Below are 462 nucleotides of genomic sequence, written 5' to 3'. Positions count from 1 at the left end.
GCGGGGCTCCCCCGCCCCCGACCCGCCCTCCCCCGCCCCTGCCGTACCCAGAAGGCATCACTGGGACCGTCCGAGCCCAAATCCTTTCTGCCTACGGAAAAATCGCCCGGTAGCAGTTGTTTTGCCCGGTAGCAGTTGTTTTGAGCAGCCGCCGCAGGACTGATAACCGGGTTTCGTCTGAAGGTTTGATCTGCGGATGGCATCTGCGAGCCGCTTCCCGAAATGGAGCGCTCTGTAACCGGACTCCTGTAAGAACGGGTAAAAAGGCCAAAACAGCAGATTTGCTCGTGAAATCTGTATTTTAAAACGTCACCGGCAGGCAGAGGTCCCTCTCTTTTTTTCCGGGGCTGCTAAATAAATAGAATTTATGCTCGTTTTGAGCGAGGCTATTAAACCCCCCCAGCAGCGGTGTTTACCAGCGTCCCGCACCCCCTTCGCCAGCGGCAGCGGCCCCGCCCCCCC

Source organism: Egretta garzetta, unplaced genomic scaffold, assembly GCF_000687185.1.
Source record: "Egretta garzetta isolate BGI_Z169 unplaced genomic scaffold, ASM68718v1 scaffold87, whole genome shotgun sequence".
Classification (NCBI taxonomy): domain Eukaryota; kingdom Metazoa; phylum Chordata; class Aves; order Pelecaniformes; family Ardeidae; genus Egretta; species Egretta garzetta.
The sequence above is the reverse complement of the archived record's forward strand: the minus strand, read 5'-3'. Positions refer to the sequence as shown.